The following is a 21,039-nucleotide window of genomic DNA, read 5'->3' as shown; positions in this document are numbered from 1 at the left end:
CGAAGCCCCACCTCCCACCCGTGGCAGTCACTGGAATACTTTGGGCTGGGGTAGGGGAACAGAGACTTTCACTTCCAGTGGAGGAAGGCAGGGGCTGGTGGCCAGGGGCAGGTCTCACCTCTGAAAGAGAGTTCAGGGCTTCACACCAGGCCCGGTAATGCCACTTACTAGTGGTGTGACTCTAAGCAAAGCACTTTCTCTCTCTGGGCCTCAGCTTTCCCCCTCTGTAAAATGGGCATAACAGTAACACCCCTGCTGAAGGGTAGATGTGACTTTAAGAAATGACATCCTGGCCAGGTGCGGTGGCTCACGCCTGTAATCCTGGTGCTTTGGGAGGCCAAGGCAGGAGGATCACTTAAGCCCAGGAGTTCGAGACCACCTTGGGCAACTTAGGGATACCCTGTCTCTACAAAAAAATACAAAAATCAGCCGGGTATGTTGGCGCATGCCTGTAGTCCCAGCTACTTGGGAGGCTGAAGTGGGAGGACTGCTTGAGCCTGGAAGGTTGAGGCTGCAGTGAGCTGTGATTGTGCCACTGTACTCCAGTCTGGGTGACAGAGTGAGACCCTGTCTCAAGAAAAAAAAAAAGAAAAGAAATGGCATCTAGCAACACTCAGCATAGAGTGTGAGAGCTAAGAGAACGGGTTTTGCAGTTGAACTGCCCTGTTTCAGTCCTGTCTACACCATACTGCTGTGCAACTACTATTTTGCTGAACCTCAGTTTCCTCATCTGTACAATGGGAATAATTGTAGAACTTTCCTCTTGGGGTTGTTGTGAGGATTAACTGAGCCAATAGGTAGTCAGGGCGGACACACAGTAAAATACTCAACACTAGCTGTTAGGATTACCGTCAACCAAGGCACGCAAGAGAGTGTTTCAGTAAGAAAGTGTGTCCTTATTTTCTGAGATAAGCGTGACATGAACCAGACTCTGGGAAGCTGGTCCCAGCCCCCAGGGAGGTGACCCAGTGTTCTGGGGCCTCAATGCTGGGGGAACCAACCTCATGATCCCCCAGCCCTATGGAGCCCTGCTGCTGTGGTTCTGGTTCATTTTGGGCTGAGTCCCCAGAGGGTGCATCCCTTTAATGGGTGTCGCCCATCAGAGCCCAGGGGCTGTGCTGAGACAACTGATGGGGATAAAGTGGCCACGCTTAAGTACCCTTCCAGTGATCCAGGGCTCTGGCTTGGAACCCAGGGCGGCCAGGCAAGGGCTGGCCCTTTGAGCCAAGGAGACACCGTCTGCCCCATCTGTGGTCGAGCCCAGGGCTCATCTCCAGCCCCCAGGACTCTGAGCTCCACCACCCACCCACTGCGGACCTGATATCCCCTCTGGGATACCATGGGCGTCTCAGGTTTCAAATCCGTGGCCAAAAGGGAACTCTGCACTCTCACGTCCCACCTGCTCCCGCTATTCCTCCCAGCATCTTCCCCATGGCAGGAAGCAGCGCGGAGTCCACCCAGCTGTTCAGACCAGGAGCCCGGGAGGCATCTTCATTCATTCCATCCCGACACATTACATCATCACTGCAAGCCCCATCAGCCCCACTCCTAAGGCCAAGTCCAAGCCATCTTCTGTCACCAAGCCTCCTCCTTCAGGCCACCCGCCTGCCCCCCACGATGCTGTTCCAGAGGAATCCCCTGAAAATGCCACTGGACTGCGTCACTCCTCTGCATAGCCCTCCATTGGCTCCCTGGACATGGAGACAAAAACCCAGGCCCCTTCGTGTGGCCAAGGAGACCTCCACAGCCAAGTGCCACCCTGCTCCCTGCTCCCATCTTGCGCCCCCTCTGTGCCGGGTCACATGAGTTCTTGGACCAGGAGGGGCCCTCCCTGACACACCACACGTGTGCACATGCAGACACACAGGCACAGAGATGAAGGCTCAGACACACTCACACACACCCTGCACTACACACACGTCCTGAATACACCCAGATGCCCGCACACACAAGCTTGCCCATACACACTCTGACACACACCCTGCACATGCAAGCCAGACACACCTGTCTCTGACTGGTCTGATTCCTCAGCCTTAGGGGGTCCATTTAATAGCCCTCCAAACCATGGCATGCTGCTTCTTTGCAGAACCACAATTTGTAATTCTTCTATCACAACTTGTTGACATGCTTAGCAAATGTCCCCCTAGCCCTGTCCTATGCTGCCTGTCCCAGGAGACATTCTTCTGTTCATTGCTGTATTCCCAGCACCCAGCACCCAGTAGGAGCTCAATGAATATTGAAGGAAAGAAGGAATCATCCCCTAACTCCTTTTGCTTTTTTTGTAGTTGTTGTATTGTTTTGTTTTGTTTTGTTTTTAAGACAGAGTCTCACTTTGTCGCCCAGGCTGGTGTGCAGTGGTACGATCTCAGCTCACTGCAACCTCTGCCTCCTGGGTTCAAGCGATTCTCTTGCCTTAGCCTCCAGAGAAGCTGAGATTACAGGTGTGCACCATCCTGCCTGGCTAATTTTTGTATTTTTAGTAGAGAAGGGGTTTCACCATGTTGGCCAGGCTGGTCTCAAACTCCTGACCTCAGGTGATCTACCCGCCTCGGCCTCCCAAAGTGCTGGGATTACAGGCGTGACCCACTGCGCCTGGCCTTCTTTTCTGTTTTTAAACAGGGCTGCACTTGCATGCTTGCCTATGGGTCAAAATGTCCTGAGAAAACAAATAAGAAGTATGTGAATAGCCAGAAGGGGGCTGGAAGTTCAGGAGACTCATTGATTATTCTGAAATCATTTTTAATGTCTTGATTTTTAAAAATTACAGATCAGTTGCTTATGAAATAATGCATCTTTAAAAAATTAATATTTTTAAATGAGCTACCCAAAATGTTCTCAAACTGGTCCAGCTTCAGAAGCCTTGGGAAGTATTTCTAAAATCCTTGCAGGTGGCTGGGCTCAGTAGCTCATACCTGTAATTCCAGCAATTTGGGAGGCCAAGGCAGGAGCATTGCTTGGGGTCAGGAGGTCAAGACCAGTCTGGGTAACATAGCGAGACCCACCTCTCTAGAAAAAAAAAAAAAAAAACAGCTGGGCATGGTGGCGCACACCTGTAATCTCAGCTACCTTTGAAGGTCGAGGTAGGCGGGATGACTTGAGCCCAGGTGGTCCGGGCTGCAGCGAGCTACAATCACGCCACCGCACTCCGGCCTGGATAACAGAGCAAGATCCCGTCTCCAACAACAACAACAACAAAATCCTGGCAGAAGCAGCTGGGTTGGGCTCTCAGGCGGGTACTGCCAACACCTGTCTGAGTGGGATGAGGGATCAGAACACCAGCTGGGCTTGAGAAATGGGGGTCCACACAGCCCCTTCCCAGGCCTGAGGGATAGCACCTTGCTCCCATTTCCTGCGCCCCTCTGTGTTCACGACCAGCCTGTCTGTCCACGAAGGAAGTAAGTTTTTCTGTGGCTGAGTGTTGTTCCCAAGGCTACACTGCTGCTGTTACATCCAAGAGTACATGGGCAGAGAGTGGCTCACCATTTGACAGTTTTTTTCTAGACTCCCAGGAAGGGAAGCTGGGCTGTCTGGGCCAAATATCACAGACTGCCCTCATATCTTTTTTTTTTCTTTAAGTAGAAAGTTATAATTACATTTATGGCCCTATTCAATATAATAATCTCACAAAATTTCCCTTCTCCTAAAGGATTTTTTTTGTTTTAAATCGTAAAACATGCAGGGTCCCCAGGCTGCCGTCACCCATCTTCACGTATATGCTCTCGACTTTCAAAACAGCTGTTCCTCCCTAGAGTCCCATTCTCTTCCCAAGCCCAGACTGTCTTTGCACTGCCCACTCACACAATGGCATACTTTCTCCAAGTGTCTGATCATGGCTGAGCTTTTTTTTTTTTTTTTTTTTAATTAATTCTTTTTTTTTTTTTTTTTTTGGTAGAGACTGGGTCTCACTTTGTTGCCCAGGCTGACCTCGAACTCCTGGCTTCAAGAGATCCTCCCGCTTAGGCCTCCCAAAGTGCTGGGATTATAGGCATGAGCCACCGCACTTGAGCTCATTCTTCTTAAAGATGGGGATTGACAGAAAACAACAAAAAATCAAAGGCACTTCCAGTAGGTCATTTGCTATTTGCTCCCCACCCCCCACCCATCCTTACCAGGTCCTTCCTGTTTGTGAGGTGAGGAAAAGAGGGGGAAGGAGACTGTCCCTGATCCTCTGTTTTCACCTGACATAATTGAAAACTTTTTCTATTATCTGTTCCATCGTTGGCCGCCTGCCTTGCCTCTTTTCTTTGAACCTTCCTGACTGCGTCTCTGTGGAGTCACATTGGTCCTTTGCACATCTCTCCAGGGATTTGGTTTAATTTTTACATCTTCTGAGGGTCCCAGTTTCTTTACTGATTCCTGAACAATTTCAGGTGGAGACAACATGGCATTCATGTGGTCTCATGGATGTTGTGCTAATCCATGTCTTTGCTTAATGTCTGCAGGAATGGCCAGTGCACATTCCTCTTCAAATACATCTCCTGGAATATCTGTAGCTGTTGCTAAAGCCATAAACTACTATCCCTAAGCGATCCTTCATCTTCCCCACTCCCTCTCATCAACCTAAGAATGACTTATGAGGCAGAGATAACAAATATGTAGCATATGCGTGCTCACTGCCACCTCCTCTGTCCATGGTAGACATTACTAATGGATCACCAACTCCTATGCTGCAATCCAAACCATCAATGAATTTGGTCAACTGGACTTTTCAAGTAAAGCCCAAATCAAATAAATTCTTATCCATCACCCATCCTCACCTGCAATAACCTTGAACCTGGTCTTTTGGCATCTCTTCCTTCCTCCTTTCCATTGATTCTCTATATGCAACCTAGAGTGATTTTTTTTTTTAAAGCTGTAATCTTTGAAACATAAACCAGATCCTAGCACTTCCCCATAGAAAATCCTCCCATAGCTTCTCAATGCATTCAAAATAAGATGCCAACTCTATCCTGTGCTTGAGTTTTGCATGAGCTGGTCTTTTAGTATCTATTACCAGCCTCTCCCGACTAGTGCCTGGCACATAGTAAGTGCTCCAAAATGTTTATAGATTGAATGAGGCTCTCTTTTGCTGATCTAGAATGCAGTCTAAGAATCCTTGTCAACGCAGAGCTCCAGGAAGCTGCCAGTGAATTCTCAGGGTTAGCATGCAAAATGCAGCCTCCCTCAAAGTCTGTTCTGATACTGGGTGATTCTACCCATCTCTGACTATTTGGGAATGAAGCAGTGTGCAAAAAAAATCAGTGTAGCCCCCTTGATCAGCTTATTTTCTTTCATAATATGTACAAAAGTGTTTTACTCCTGTTTTTTGTTTGTTTCTTTCTCTTTTTTTTTTTTGAGGGAAGTTTTGCTCTTATTGCCCAGGCTGGAGTGCAGTGGTGCGATCTCGGCTCACTGCAGTCTCCGTCTCCTCAATTCGAGCCATTCTCCTGCCTCAGCTTCCCAAGTAGCTGGGATTGCAGGCATGCGCCACCACACCCGGCTAATTTTGTATTTTTAGTAGAGATGGGTCTCACCATGTCGGTCAGGCTGGTCTCGAACTCCTGATCTCAAGTGATCCACCTGCCTCAGCCTCCCAAAGTGCTGGGATTACAGGCGTGAGCCACTGCACTCGGCTTCCTTTACTTTTTGTAGTGGAAAATGGTTTGCTGAGGTTGTGCTTTGGGCTTGCCAGGGCTGCTGAATGGGGTTCCTCGGCTTTGGGCATCTGGTGGCAGGGACCTTCAGGAGTCTTTCCCATGTTTGGACCAGTGCACCAGTGAGGCTGTCACTGCAGAGAAAGACGCTAGGGGTCAGGTGATGGACTGCTGCTTCTTTAGAGCATCACCTTCATGACTGGCTGAGTCACCAGGATGGCTGAAAAACAGGTTCTAGAAAATCAAACATTCTGGAAAGCCCAGGAGTCCCAAGAATTGGAGGAACCACTGGGAGAAAGGGAAAATACTCTGAAATAAGGAGTTTAGAATGGGGGTAGTCTCTGAGCCTGCTAACTGGTTTCTTGGGGAACAGGGATGAGGGCAGGAAGAAAAGGGGAACATCTTAGAGCAAAAGGGGAACATTCCTGGTGCTTCCATCAGGTTTCTTGGGAAGCAGGGATGAGGGCAGGCGGGAAAGGATACAGAGCAAGGGAAGAGTAATTAGTTCTATTAATTACATCTCAACCACAGCCTACGTTTCTGCCCCGGGATTAAAGAAACATTCATTTGGAACGACTATTAAAGTCTTAAATTCAATGCTTCACAAATCAGGGCGGTAGAATGAAAATTCTTTCTCTGTAGGGACCAGGAGGCAGAGAGCAAGAATTTTCTATCCAGGTTGCTGCAGTCCAGCTGGAAAAGCCAGGGCTTGTGAGCAGGGTTTGCTTGTTATTATTGTTGGCTGGTTTTTATTTTATTTTATTTTTAATTTTTAAGCTGTTTCAGGCAGGGACGTGTTCCAAATGTACAATCTAATGTGCTATAAAAGTCACTAATGTGATTACACTTTTATATCATATTAGAGAAAATGAATACTAATTCAATACCAAACGCTAATTCGGTAGAACCACAAAATGCTGAGAGGTTGCAAAACACTTGCCAGGCTGAACTTTCCGGCTGGTGCCCGAGAGTGTGTGGTGGCGTTTTCAGGAGTTGGTGTATGCGGTTTAGTGAATCGGGCGGTCAGAGCTGTCGGGGTCTGCCATTCCCTCTGCAGTGGACAGAGGCTAGGGTGGTTTCCCTGGGAACATACAGGAGAAACCTCATCACCCTGGGAGAAGCTTTCCAATGTTCAGAGGAATTTTCCCAATGAAAATTTTGCAAAATTTTGCAATTTTCATTGGGAGTGCAAATCTGTTTAGATTTTTAAACTAAGCATGTTGTTTGATGGCATCAGCAATGGGACAAGCTGCCTGTAAATCCAAGTAAAGCTTTTCAAAGAAAGAGCACAAAGAATCGTGGCCCAGGAAGTAATATTAATGGCCAACATTTGCTGAACGTTTACTATGAGACAAGCACTGTTTTAAATTCTTTTTTTCCATTCATTCATTCAACCCTCAAGACTACTGCATGAACTAGGGACCCTTTTTGTACCCATTTGACGGATGAAGAAAATGGAGGCTCAGAGAGGTGAAATGACTTGCTCAAGGTCACACAGCCAGTAAGGAACAGAGCTGGGATGCCAGGCCAGGTTTTCAGCTCCAGAGCTGCATCTTTAATCACTCAACTTAATTGAAGTCAGGCCCACTGACCAATTATGTCTTACCTATATTATCGCGTGTTAACCTGGAGGCAATCCTTAAGGTAGATATGTTCTTATTCCCATCACACAGATGAACAAACTGAGATTTGGAAGTGTTGCCTGACTTGCCCCATAGCACCTACCACAGCAGAAGTGACAGAGCCAGAGTGACTCACAACCACTGTGCTACACAGCTGCCCAAGTGCCCTGAAGTAAGGCTGCCATCCCCAAAGGAAGGTCCTCACATCTCTGCCCTCCCCAAACAGATGTCCAACATCCCCACCCACTCTGGCTTCCCCGCTTTTTCATGGAGACTTTTGTCCTACCACTTCTGACCTGGGAGTCCACAGAACAATTCAGGTCAGTTTCTGGAACAGTACTTCTCTGTAGTCTCTCTTGCAAGACCCCTGTCTCTCTGATTCCCACATAGCTCCATCTCCCAGGCACGATGTTCCATTTTATTATCAAACATCAACCGCATCTCTCCGTCTTGGCCAGACGCATCCAGAAATGCAGGGCCAGAATTATGACGTGCCGACTCGCCTTCATAAATAATATTTTGCAATTTCCTTGTCTGGGGGCATGGATAAATTATTCTTCCACGTCAAGGTTACGATGATCAAAAAGGTGGCCCAGCTGGCCTTCCTCGAGAGTGAGGAGGAAAAGAAAGCTCTGATTACATCGTGGCGCCAGGCTGCGGGAGGAGCCCCGTGGCCTGGGCTCCTGCCTGATAGACTGCACGACAATCAGATTGCCGCAAACACGTGAACTTGGATCTGAAGGTCCCGCTCCAGGAGGGATGCACACGTCAGGCACATCTGACTTTTGCATCATTCATGGGACTTAACAGAAAGTACATTCCAGTTACACTACATGTGGCGCTGTTTTCTTGTCCCCTTCACCGAGAGCCCCAGCGAGCCTGCTGCAATCACACAGGCTGGCTTTCTCTGTGGGGTGCTAAGAGCTGAACTGTGTCGCCACAAATCCATACGGGTGAAGTCCTAACCTCCAGAACTCAGGATGTGACCTTATTTGGAGACAGGGTCTTTTAATGAGGTAACAAAGCTAAGATGAGCTCATTAGTGTGGTCCTCGATCCAATATCATTGGTGTCTTTGTAAAAAGTGGGAACTTGGGGCCCAGAAACACAGAAGAAATAAACGCGAAGATGGTCATCTACAAGCCAAGGAGAGAGGCTTTAGAAGAAACCGCTGCTGCCAACCAACATCTTGATTTTGGACTGCTGGTCTCCAGAATCATGAGAAAACAAATCCTTGTTGTGTAAGCCACCCAGGTGTGGCACTTGGTCATGGCAGACCTAGCAAATGAATACACTGAGATATATTCCTGGGGTGAGGCCATCAGTAGTAAGTGATGCCAATTTGTGTTCTTAACTATATATTTGCTTATGGTCTGTCTCCAATAGGATAGAGGCTCCAAGAGGGCAGGTATAGTCATGTACCACATAATGACATTTTGGTCAATGATGGATGGATATACAATGGTGGTTCCATTGTATAAGACTCTAGTACCATATTTTCATTGTACCTTTTCTATGTTTAGGGATGTTTAGATACTCAAATCCTTACCACAAGTTACAGGTGCCTAGAGTGTTCATTGCAGTCACATGCTGTTCAGGTTTGTGGCCTAGGAGCAACGGTCCAGGTGTGTAGCAGGCTCTACTGTCTAGGTTTGTGTAAGAACACTCCATGATGTTCAACAGCAATGAAACTGACTAACAACGCATTTCTCAGAATGTATCTCGGTTGTCAAGTGATGCAAGACTGTAAATCTGTCTTGGTCGCCACTATATCCCCAGCACCTAGAAAAATGCCTGGCTCATCATAATACGCTTGTCGAATGAATAAATAAGTGAATAAATGAATGAATGCCAGGAGGAATGCCAGGAGGAATGCCAGGAGGAATGCCACGCATTCAGTAGGCGCCCATGAGCTTTCATAAATTGCAGTTCGGAAGGACGGGAGCCAGAGGTACCTCTAAAACTAGAATCCAGGGGCCTTCCCCAGTGAGAATACCCCTGAACCTCGGGTTGCTTTTGGGATTCAGAGAAGAAAAAGCCAAAAAGAAAGGTTCGCTTCAGCTGTAACCACCCCATCTCCACCACTGTTTTGCGGGGTTCCTGACCAGCAGAAATCACACCCCACCTCCCATTTACAAGCCCAAAGCCACACTGTCCCTTCTATCTTTTGTTGTTTCCCAGAAGGTGCCTTATGTTTCTGGAGATGCAGCAAGTGGCCTCGCAGGCCCCATCTAGAGCGGCTTGTCCCCAGTCCCTGACTGCCAGATGGGAAGCTAACACCTCCTTCCTCCGTCCCCCACGCACGTCCAAGGCTCCCGCAGCACCGCACCCCTGCCTGCCAAGGCGTTGCGAGTTCTACCGCCTCTAACATGCGTATATTTTTCAGGGCCCAAGAGCAAATGGTTTTTGCTTTCACAGCAGAATCGGGCCCAATAACAGACATTGCAAACAGGTGGCCCTCGGGCAGAATATGCACACAGTCATTTTTAGTTTGGCCTGCATCGTGTATATGTTTTAATTTTTCTTTAAAAATGGGTGATTTTGCATAGAAACCCCAAGGCCCAGCCTCTCATGTGAAATTTAAAACTCTGCCAACACAAGGCCAATGGTGGCACTTGCTGGAGCTGTGGGGCTACTGTCCCTTTAGATGGGCCATAGGCACTCCAGTTTGCCCTGAGAGCTGAGGTCCCAGGGTCTGGTCACCTCGCCCAGGTCTACTGCCTGCACCATCAGCCAGGTCTGTGAGGTTTTGAGCCTTTCTTTTTATTTATTTATTTATTTATTTTTTTATTTTTTGAGACAGAGTCTTGCTCTGTCACCCAGGCTGGAGTGCAGAGGTACGATCTCGGCTCATTGCAACCTCCACCTCTCGGGTTCAAGCGATTCTCCTGCCTCAGCCTCCTGAGGTAGCTGGAACCACAGGCGTGTGCTACCATGGCCAGCTAATTTTTGTATTTTTGTAAAGACGGGGTTTCCCCATGTTGGCTAGGCTGGTCTCGAACTCCTGACCTCAGGTGATCTGCCCACCTCAGTCTCCCAAAGTGCTGGGGTTACAGGCGTGAGCCATCGCACGGGCCTTGAGCCTTTCTTAAACCTTTGCTTCAGAGCATGTGAGGCTTCTATCAAAATCAATGACTGATGTGATCCAGGCCAATCTCCTGGGTCACTGATGGCCTTGGTGCACAGTAGGTCTTCGGTAAATATTCGTTGAATGACTAAACAAACAGCAACAGGAATCCCAATCATCAGCAGTCACTTGGAAACAGAAATGCCTGAACCATCAAGACTGTGATGGCTGGAGCGAGCCTGGCCAGCCCTCAGGAGCCTCCCAGGCAGCACAGAGATCTCCCTGCTTTCCTAGGGGAGGCCAATTAACACCAGATCCCTCTTTGGCTGGCCCTCAGCATTGAGAGCCGGTGACAGACACAGTCCACCGCCCCTAAGTCTCGGCAAGATGGAGCCAAGCGTCAGTTGTCTTCCTCTGCCGTCTGCCCTCCACGCATTCAGTAGGTGCCCAATTCTCGCTGCCCTCCCAAATCCAGACGAAACTGCGAATTCTCCCTGTCAGTGCTGTATATCACTTTGAGATATATACCATATTAGCAGAAAGAACTGAATTATATTGCATTCATGATGCAATTAAACACTTCACTAGGAATCAATGTAAAACTGATGAGGCCTGAAAGTAGTGCATATGGCTTAGAACATTATAAAACATTACCTTCACTCAAATCCTTTTCAGTAGCAATTTAAATCTTCTTACAGTTACTGCTGCCAATGGTAAACCATCTACTGATTCATAACAGTGCATGGTAACGAATGAATTTTTTTAAAAATTTATTCAACTACTAAATTACCCATGAAACCGGAATAGCTGACAGGAATAATCTGAATTATTATTAGCTCTGCAAGTATTCTGCATTAGCCAATTTAAAACCACGGTTCTCAGGCAGGAACCAGTTAGTACAGCCGGAGTGTTAAATGACTGCTATAGTTCTTCATTTTACTGCTGCTTACATTTAAAGGTCAAGAGATAAAAATTACATATGACTCCAAACATAGGAAGGGTGTTTATCTTTTTCTAGGAATCAGGTCAGTTGTAAACTTTAAAACGTTTGAGATGCAACTGTACAAACTCAAAGACCTTTGGAATTGTTGGGAATCAGGAGGCTGGGGGGGTTTCCTTCCCCCTCCCACCATTGCTGCAAAATAATAACAAAATAAAACACGACGTGATCTCTCGTCTTTGTGGTCCAGAAACTTGCTCCCTGAAAGATGCTAATCTCTAATTTTCCTCCCTGGCCTCCACACACCCCACCCCTCCCACCCACCGAGGCTTTTCCCAGCTCTTGGGCAGCTCTGGAAGGATCCTGAAGCTACAGAAAGAGGAAGCCACAGAAATAGGCGCTGGTTGCTCATGAAGAAGTGATTTGGTCCAGCCGTCTGCCTCCTGCCCGGGGCAGAAGCAAGACGAAGCTTTCAGGCTCCTTACTCCCTTCCCTAACTGCCTTCCTGTCCACACCCACTTATCTGTTGCTGTGCTTCCCCCGCTCCAAAAGCCCAAGGGGGAAAAACCAAAGTGAGAGAAATAAAGAACCAGCTTTCTCCAGGAGCCCCATGTTATCCACGCATAGCTGAACAAGGATCGTAAAACACCAGACTTGTTTCTTTGCGTGGCTTTGGCAAGAGAGGCATGTGTGTTTGGAGCTCTGTGGAAAGACAAGCTAGGCAAGTTCAAGGCATGATTCTCTCTTTTTACCCCCCCTTTTTTGGGGGGGGAGCAGGACGTTTAAAAACATTTTTTTAACCCATCAAGTTAATATATGCTCATTCAAATGATGGAGAAAAACACAAAGAGAAAGCTGACAGCCCTGTCTTGCCACTTTGCATTTAGCTGTCGACAAATAGTAATGAAGCGAGCACCTACTATGTGCCAGGGCGCTGGGAATGCAGCAGTGGACAAACCTTTGGAACACTCTGGTCTGCATCCTTCCTGGTTTTTCTCTATGTGTCAGCTGACATGTACATTTTCTCAAAATGATCATGTACTACTCCTGGCTTTATTCACCCCACAAAGTCACTGTCCAGATGTCCCGGACATCTTTAACTAAAAGGCTACAATTCCACTGTGTGTGCAGACTGTACACTTACCCAGACATGAGCAGGACCTTTTTGTAGCAAAATAAACCAATTTCCAAATGAAAAACTGTTCAGGCTACAAGTAAGGGTGTGCCTAGCCTAGGCCAAAATGGAAATTTAAAATGTCTTGGCATTTTAAGGGAGAGAGGGTGTGAAGAGATTGTGCACTCCAGTGAAAAAATAACTTTCAACAGGTAAAGAAAGCATTTGTACTCCACCCCTGCCCCCAAATGACCTCTTTTGTGCAAGGTGATTGATTTCTATGGATTGGTGTGGCTTTAAAACACGAGTGACTGTCCAACATTCTCTGTACTGCCAGGAAGCCCCTGTTAAAGCAGGGGTTTTCAACCAGGGGTGATTTTGCCCCCCAGGGGACATTTGATAACATCTGGAGACATTTTTGGTCATTTCACTTTGGGATTGTGGGGGGCGGTGTGCTACTGGCATCTAGTGGGGAGAGGCAGGGATGCCACTGAACACCCCACAATATACAGGCAACCCCCCACAACAGACTATCCAGCCCAAATGTCAAGTGTCAAGGTTGAAAACCCTGCCTCAGTCATTCTAGGATGGTCTAGGGTAGGGGTGTCCAATCTTTTGGCTTCCCTGGGCCATATTGGAAGAAGAAGAATTGTCTTGGGCCACACATAAAATACACTAAAAATAGCCGATAAGCTTAAAAAATCCACAAAACTCATGATGTTTTAAGAAAGTTTATGAGTTTGTGTTGGGCCGCATTCAAAGCTGTCCTAGGCCACAAGTTGGACAAGCTTAGCTAGGATGATATGGTTGAAGATTGGGTCTTAGACACAGATACCCTGTGGGTAAGGCCCAGTTTGGCTACTTGCTGCTGGCTGTGTGACTTTGGAGAAATGACTTACCCTCTCTGAACTGCAATACTATTAAGTTTGTGTAAGTAAGTGTCCTTACCTACTACTACTTTTTTTTCCACCCTTAGAGGCAAGGTCTCGCTCTGTCGCCCAGGCTGGAGTGCAGTGGTGCAATCATAGCTCACTGCAGCCTCAAACTCCTGGGGTCAAGCAATCCTCCTCCCTCAGCCTCCTGAGTAGCTGGGACTACAGGTATGCACCACCATACCTGGCTAATTTTTAAAATTTTTTTAGAGAAAGGGTCTCACTCTATTGCCAAGGCTGGTCTCGAACTCATGGGCTCAAGCAATCATCTGGCCTCGGCCTCCCAGAGTGCTGGTATTACAGGTGTGAGCCACCAGGCCCAGCCCCTTACCTACTTCTTAATAGTATCTACTTCTTCAGGATTATCGGAGGGATTACAGGAGATACTTTGTGTCACGTATGCACTGCAGCGTTACTTAGTGGTGGCAGTAACATAGTACTAATAGTAGTAGCAGCAGTAGCTGTAGTAATAATGAAAGCAGTACTTTTTATTGTAAAATATACATAACATAAAATTTACAATTTTAACCATATTTAAATGTACAGTTCTGTGGCATTAAATACATTCACATAATTGTGCAACATCACCACTATCCAGAACTTTTTCACCTTCCCAAATTGAAATCCTGTACCCATCAAACACAAACTCTCCATTCTTCCCCGCCACCCACCCCAGACACCCACCATTCTACTTTCTGTCTCTGTGGATTTGACTACTCTAGGGACCTCCTATAAGTGGAATCACACAGTATTTGTCCCTTTGGGTCTGGTTTCTTTCATTTAGTATGATGTCTTCAAAGTTCATCCCTGTTGTGGCCTGGTCAGAATTTCTTTCCTGTTTAAGGCTGTATAGTATTCCACTGTATGGATGGACCACATTTTATTTGTTTACCCACCGATGGCAACCTGGGTTACTTACACCCTTTGGCTCTTGTGAAAAATGCTGCTGTGAGCATGGCTGAGTCCCTGCTTTCCACTTTTTAGGGTGTGTAGCAGAAGTGAAACCACTGGATCAAATGGTCATTCTAGTTTTAAGTTTTTGAGAAATTGTCATACTGTCTCCCATAGTGGCTGCAGCATTGTATTGGAAGCAGTACTTCTACAGCTGGGGCAACGACTGGGCGCCTGGGTGGGAAACCTCCTTGATAAGTCAGCCCCTGTGTCTGGGAGCTGAGACCTGCCGGACACATCGCCTTCCTGGGCATGCCTACCTGGGCTTTTGCTACTTTTGCTGTGGCATCATAGACATCTGCTCCAGGCCACCTCCCTCGCCCTCTCCCTCCTCTGCCAGGTGACCTCATGACAGCCTTGCAGGTGCCCAGCTCTGAGCAGGCTTGCCGTCCATTTTCATCCTGTCTCCTCTCAATGCCAGCCTCTGTTATCACACCCTGCTCCATGCGATCGAGCAATCTGGGGGACCCCAACCTATGAGAGCTGGATCCTGGGAGCCCAGAGCACGAGAGGGTGGGAACCATGAACCTGCAAAAGGCTCTTAATCCCAGCTTGGAACTGTGCCAGGGAAAGGGGGCCCCCTTGGGCAGGGACTAGGGAGAAGACAGGGGCACAGTGGGAGCCTGGCGGGCAGTGGGGACAAATGTGGTGAGAGTTGACCATGGGGACATAAATCCTAGGTTATTTTATATTGCTCTGAGTAGGCCACCTGGCTGGGGGAGCAAGATTAATGCTAGGACCTCCTCTCCCCTCCCCAAACACTGCTAGAACTAGGAATCAGATAGAACTGGTTCAAATTCCAGCTTTGTTAGCATCTACCAAAATAGTTCTGAAAATAATTTTCCACAGTTCATCTCATCTAAGTCTCATGTTGGAGATCAGAGCATGCATGCATTCATTCATTCACTCATTCATTATTTATTTTGAGACAGAGTCTCGCTCTGTCACCCAGGCTGGAGTGCATGGCACGATCTTGGCTCACTGGAACCGCCGCCTCCCGAGTTCAAGCAATTCTCCTGCCTCAGCCTCCCGATTTTCTGGGATTACAGGCACGTGACATTACACCCAACTAATTTTTTGTATTTTTAACAGAGACAGGGTTTCACCATGTTGGTCAGGTTGGTCTCAAACTCCTGACCTTAAGTGATCTGCCCATCTCAGCCTCCCAAGGTGCTGGGATTACAGGTGTCAGCCACCGCACCTGGCCCCAGAGCTATTACTATGCCCGTTTTACAGAAGGAGAAACCGAGCCCCAGAAGCTGAAGCAACTCTATCAAGGTCACACAGAATTATTAGTGGGGAAGCTGAGATTTAAACCTACGGGGTCTGACTCTGGGGCCAAAACTCTGATGATCATGCTAGATAGACCACGCTGGAATTTAACCTCTGACACCCACACGTTAGTCTCCTTGGATCAAATGCACATGTTACTAACCCTCTCTTGCTTTGCTTGCTCTTCTGTAAAATGTGATAATAACAGAATCTACCTGTGGCAAACGCTACAGATTGGCCACCCACAAGCTATCCCAACCCCTTTCCCCACTGTCATCTGTTCTCATTTCCTGGGGCTGCCATGCAGAAGTATCACAGACTGGGTGGGGACACAGCCAAACCATATCACACATGGTATAATTCCAACTATACAACATACTGAAAAAGGCAAAACTATGGAGGCAGTAAAATGATCAGTGGGCACCAGGAACGCTGGGGGAAAGAGGGATAAGTAGGTGGAATACAAGAGGATTTTTAGGGCAGAAAAACTCATGATTTTTAGGGCATGATACTACAATGGTGGAGCCATGTCATCATATATTTGTCCAAACCCATAGGATGTACACCACCAAGAGTGAAGCCTAATGTCAACTGTGGACTCTGGGTGATAATGAGGTGTCAGTGTGGGTTCATCAGTTATAACAAATGTCCCACTTGAGTGGGTGTGTTGCTGGTGGTAGAGAATGTGCCGTGTAGGGGCGAGGCATATATGGAAATTCTCTATATGCTCTGCTCAATTTTGCTGTGAACTTAAAACTTCTGTAAATACAAAGTTTGTTTAAAAATAAATAGCTTGGGCCAGGCATGGTTGGCTCACGCCTGTAATCCCAGCACTTTGGGAGGCCGAGGTGGGTGGATCACAAGGTCAGGAGTTCCAGACCAGCCTGGCCAATATGGTGAAACCCCGTGTCTACTAAAAATACAAAAAAAAAAAAAAAAAAAAAGAAAAAGCTGGGTGTGGTGGCGCATGGCTGTAATCCCAGCTACTCGGGAGGCTGAGGCAGGAGAATTGCTTGAACCTGGGAGGCAGAGACTGCAGTGAGCCAAGATCATACCACTGCACTCCAGCCTGGGTGACAGAGCAAGATGAAGTCTCAAAATAAATAAATAAGTAGCCGAGCATGGTGGCTCTAGTCTGTAATCCTGGCACTTTGGGAGGCTGAGGCAGGAGGAAGACTTGAGGCTAGGAATTCAAGACCAGCCTGGGCAACAGATAGGGAGACCCCCATCTCTATAGTAAAAAAATTAGCTGGGCATGGTGGCATATACCTGTATTCCCAGCTGCTTGGGAGGCTGAGGTGGGAGGATTGCTTGAGCCCAAGAGTTTGAGGCTACAGTGAGCTATGGTCATGCCACTGTACTCCAGTTGTTGTCCTGGATGGCAGAGTGTGACCCTGTTTCAATGAATAAATGAATGAAGCTTAAGGCACCGGTTAGCTGGGTTTCCAGTTACTTGCAGCTGAATACATTCCTTACAGGAGTGAACCTCAGAAGGTGCTGGGGCCATGGGCTCACCCCACATGGATAGAGGGGGTTTGGACAGAGTAAAGAAATCCTGCATGTTAACACATGAAAGCCAAGCCATGCCTGGACAAGCATTATATGAGATCACAGATTCTGTGCAGGCCCTTCTGTCCTTGTGCCCTGACAGCTTGAGGAAAGAGGGTTGCAGGGATCAGAAAGATCAATGCTTATGGCTCAGAAGACTTCTTGGGAAAGCAGAAACTCAGCCTGGAGGCTAGGAGGTGAGATGAAAGAAGATGGAGGCCAAGCTGCCTCCAGGACGCTCCCCAAGTTCCCAGCAGAAGCCTCTGTCCTGTCTATCCCAGGTGGAAGACGGTGTGACAGGAAAAAGGTATGACCAGAGAGCCCGCCCCCAGCTCACTCACAGCCTGACCCAGTGACAAGAGAAAGAACTATTGCCTGGCCCACAGTCTTCCATCCTCAGGCCTCCGGGTAAAGATCCTTGGATAGGCACCCCCCCCAACCCCCAATTTCACCCTCAACTGCTGCCTTCAACAAAGGGGATTTAAGCATAGCTCAACCCACGGACAGCAGTGGTAAGTTAAAGGCATTCATTCATTCATCTTTAAGTATTCAGGAATTTCAAGCTGGATGCTTGGGCTCCAGAGCTGAGCACGAGGGAGATGTGACACAGAGGTGCCCTCGGTGCTGCACAGGAGAGGAAATATGCATGTCCCCCACTGTGATATGTGCTTCTGCAGAGTGGAGCCCAAGGAGAAGCCCCCCACAAACCCAGTGTGGGGATCTGGGGTCAGGGAAGGCTCTCCAAAAGACGTGACATTTGAGTTGGGAGTTAATCAGCTAAAAAGCTGGGAAAAGGCAGCCTAGTGACAAGGAAGATCATGGATAAAGGCCAGGCAGAGGCCAAAAGAGACGTTCCGAATAGGAGAAAAAGCAAGATTTTACCAATGGCTCCGGAAAAGGCAGGGTGGGTGTCTGGGGGTCCTGAAAGGTTGAGATGGGCCAATGAAGCTGCTCAGTTAAGCCTCTCATGCCCAATGGGAAACCAGTGAGTCAATAATTGAGTACTAATTAAACACCTTCTGTGTCCCAAACACAGTTCTGGGCATCACTAGTGAGACAGGAGGAGATAGAGATATTAAAGGCCCAGGCCTGGCCTTTAAAGACCTCATGATCTAATAGGGGGGATCATACAGCAGTACAGACATCAGGCAGTGGTGGGTCCACTGCCTGTCACGCAGGCCTGAGCAATGTCAGAATTTGGAGAAGGCCCGGCTGGTCAGGGAGGGCTTCTTGGAGGCATCAGCCACTTCAGAGCAGAAGCTTGAATGCTGAGTCAGTTTGGATAAACAGACTCTGCTAGTGATGTCAAGCAGGCACCAAGGAAACACAAAGAGGTTTTGGGCAACAACTCCCAAGACGAATCCTGGGAGGTGCTGACAGACAGGGAAACTGAGTCCCCAGAGCTTCCAAGAAAAACCCCCGCCCCACACCCCAGATGGCCCATGCCAGGCATGCAGGGAAGCCGGATGGTGGACAGGTGCTTAGCACAGGGACGCACATTGATGGAGAAGGCATCAGGCGGTGAGGCCTCCAGAAAAAGAAGTGAGCTCCAACTTGGAAAGTCGGCATTGTCTCTTTAAGTGAACATAGCACTGTATCATCCTTTCTCTCTCTATTTTGGGTTTTATTAGCAAAGCAGTACAATGTTTATACTAGTGGGTATTACATTTGCCAGAACAATTACAGTATGACAAATGGTACATCAATGTAATCCATCAACCTTGCCAAGACAGGAATCCTTTACTCCGGACTGCCATTAATTCTGCGCTCCCGTCTCTGGGGTCCCGGGCCTGTGTAGCCATGACAACGTGGACGACGCCTGGTGCGAATGCCAGGGCTCTGTGAAAAATGGGCACCCCCTTGATGCGCTGGAATTTAACCTCCGACACCCACATATTAGTCTACTCGAAGGCAGAAATTAGAGTTTGGAGCTGGAAACACCCAAGGCACTGGTGGGAGAAGGGCGTTTTTGCTCCTTCATCCAGTGCAGCTCCTTGGAAGCTGGAAGGAATTTGCACCAAGGAGTCATGTGGCCCTCCTGTTGCTGGTTGCTGGATACCAGCCCCGAAGCCAGGAGCAAATTCAGACAGGATGTGTCAAGTCTCAATAGCAATGGCAGATCTTGAGGAAAGGGGACAGGAGACTTCATGGCACAAAGTGCAAAGACAGTGGGCATTTGTAGAGAGAGAAGGGAGAAGTCCTTTTTTGACAGATACAGAAGGCCTCAGAGATTCCAAAAAAGGCGAACACCCTTCTAGGCACTTGGAGAAAAGGCGATCTAATACACAAGGATCTCAGATCCCTTCTGATTGGGCAATGCCAGCCCTCCGTGATTGGCACATCATTTCTTGACCCTGGGCTCTCTCTGCCTCCCCAAGCTGCAGCTCCCCACAGCAGCAAAATCCCAGCGGTTACACACACCCTCCAATGAGACTGCAGTCATCAGCTGCAAATTCACCAGGAGTTTCAGGTTCCTCGATTCATCCCAACCAGCAAATTACAAGCCGGGAGCGGCTTTATAAAATATGAAACGGCTGCTGTCAGTTTTTCCATCAGTTCTACATATTTTGCTGTTAACAAAAGGAACCGATAAGCACTTCTCACAAGGAAAAACAAGAATAAAATCAAAGGCCCCTAATGGAGACAATCTCCAAAGTGCAACAGCACAAGCCCATTTCTGTTTTTTTGTTTTTTTTTTTCCCTTCCCTGACAAATCAATCTGGCCATGGTCCAAGGATACAGGCAGACAGACGGAGCTACCTCACCTGTTTTATTAAGCCATTACCAGAATCATTTTATTCCCATTTATAATGTTCAATACATGGTCTGAAGACTTTTCTAATATAGTGATTAGATGGGACACTAGATAGATGGATTAAATTGGGACGATCTTTTATGCCATTGTACATTGCCTCACAATATTCTGCTTGGTTTCTGAGATACCAAAATGTGAGGATGTGGATATATAAATACATCCCTTTTATTTTGAATTGGAGGGGCCATACTTTGCATGTGGCTCATGTCAGCATGATCCTTCCCATTTAGAAATCTGATGGAAATTTACAAATTTCCATGGTAAATCTTGCTAGGAAAGGCATCCCATATTCCATTCCCCTGCCCCCCAGGTAATAGTTTTCCTTTTTTTTTTTTGAGATGGAGTCTCACTCTGTCACCCAGACTGGAGTGCAGTGGCGCGATCTTGGCTCACTGCAACCTCCACCTCCAGGGTTCAAGCGATTCTCCTGCCTCAGCCTCCTGAGTAGCTGGGATTAGAGGCGCCCACCACCACGCCCTGCTAATTTTTGTATTTTTAGTAGAGACAGGGTTTCGCATGTTGGCCAGGCTGGTCTCGAACTCCTGGCCTCAAGTGATCCGCCTGCCTCAGCCTCCCAAAGTGCTGGGATTATAGGCGCGAGCCACTGCCCAGCCTAGTTTTCCAAACACCACCATCAATGTCATGGTCACCATAGCAAGTATTTACTGGGTGCCTATTAGGTATCATGCATAGAACTGAGACCTTGACATTCATCGGGGGTCACATGACTTGGAAGCTCAAGAGCATCTAGGCTTTGAAATTGCCCAGAGCTGGATTTATGTCCTGGCTCTGCTTACTTGCTGTGTGACCTGGGGGAAAAGTCACTCCCTGAGTCTCCACTTTCCCCTCCTGTAACATAGGGATAATATTAGTACTTATCTAATGGGGCTGTTCTTAGATGCTTAGATACTTAGATGAGGCTTAGCATGGGGCCAGATAAAGAGTGGGTGCTCAATAAATGTCAATCATTTTTATTTTCATCTTGTTTAGTCCGAGGAGTTAGCACTGTGCCCATTTTACAGGTGGAGAAACTGAGGTTTGGAGACAGGAAATTCTTTATCCAGGTTACCAAACAAGTACAGGCACAGGTCTCTGAACCACCACCAAAGATTGTCTCCTTTAAAGAGCAAAAGGAAGAACACCTCT

The 21,039-nt window shown here is 47.6% G+C and overlaps 1 protein-coding gene across 4 annotated transcripts in view; it reads right to left on the bottom strand.

Moving 5' to 3' along the window:
• Window positions 1–21,039, bottom strand: part of CUX2 (cut like homeobox 2) — a 324,472-nt gene that overhangs the window by 189,614 nt on the left and 113,819 nt on the right. The gene's annotated exons all lie outside the window — the stretch shown is intronic.

This window comes from Nomascus leucogenys, chromosome 10 (genome assembly GCF_006542625.1).
Source record: "Nomascus leucogenys isolate Asia chromosome 10, Asia_NLE_v1, whole genome shotgun sequence".
Taxonomy (NCBI): domain Eukaryota; kingdom Metazoa; phylum Chordata; class Mammalia; order Primates; family Hylobatidae; genus Nomascus; species Nomascus leucogenys.
This window is presented reverse-complemented; position numbering and strand designations above follow the sequence as displayed.